Below are 979 nucleotides of genomic sequence, written 5' to 3'. Positions count from 1 at the left end.
TCGACCAGCCATTGGCATTTGCTCGCAGCTCGCCATGGACATTGCGGCCGCCAACGGCGACCTCGACATCGTCCAGTTTCTGCATCAACATCGCAGCGAAGTCTGCTCCCGACTTGCGTTCAAGAGGGCCAAAAAGCACAAGGCGGTCCTAGCGTTTCTCAAAGCAAATCGCCCGCAAGACGAACATCGGCGCGAAACACGCATCAAGGTGATTCCCAACCTTGGACCGGAAGCGATGGTGGGCGAATGCATCGTACAATAAGACAATGAGAAATGATAAACTCGGTGGTGCTAAAACGCCCACGGACGATCTATCTGTTGCTGTGGATAGCTGTGTAGGATCGACGTTCATCTCTGAGGACTTGAGGACGTGAGCTCCGTCAAGGTTCTGGGCTTGTGATAGCGTTGTGCTACATTCGAATTGTGCTTGTACCATAGTCTGTGCTGTCGAACCATAATCTACCAAAGCGTTGGATTCGTAACGAGGCGCACCGCCCACCTCGAACGGCGGCCCTTCCACGACTGTGGCATCCTACTGGTATAATTTCCTGTAGTACTATCTCTGGCCGCATCGTCCTTACTGATGTCAGTAAACAAATATGTCCTTCCGGTCGTTCTACGCGGAAGTCGGAACGGTACGTTCCCAGGGGCTCCACGCACAAGGTTGGTGACCGCCAACAGAGCTCACGTCTCTGGCTTCAGTGGAGGTGGCTTTTGCCCGGAGCAAGCCGCTAGGGTTAGGCGTGGCTATCAGTTTTTCCTCTCCACAACCCGATCGGAAGTAACCGGACTGCCATCCGGTTCATCGCTCGGGCTTTCGGGCCACGCAGTCCACCAGCTGAGTCATTACTAGAGACCTGAAGCTCTCACTTGTATGTTTTGCTTTCCTCACTCACTTGTGCTCCCGCTTCCACTGTTCTCGCGGACGTAGGCTTTGTCATGAAGACAACGCGTTCATATATTGTCGGAGCAGAACTGG

Source organism: Saprolegnia diclina (genome assembly GCF_000281045.1).
Source record: "Saprolegnia diclina VS20 unplaced genomic scaffold supercont1.174, whole genome shotgun sequence".
In the NCBI taxonomy this organism is placed as follows: domain Eukaryota; phylum Oomycota; class Saprolegniomycetes; order Saprolegniales; family Saprolegniaceae; genus Saprolegnia; species Saprolegnia diclina.
This window is presented reverse-complemented; position numbering follows the sequence as displayed.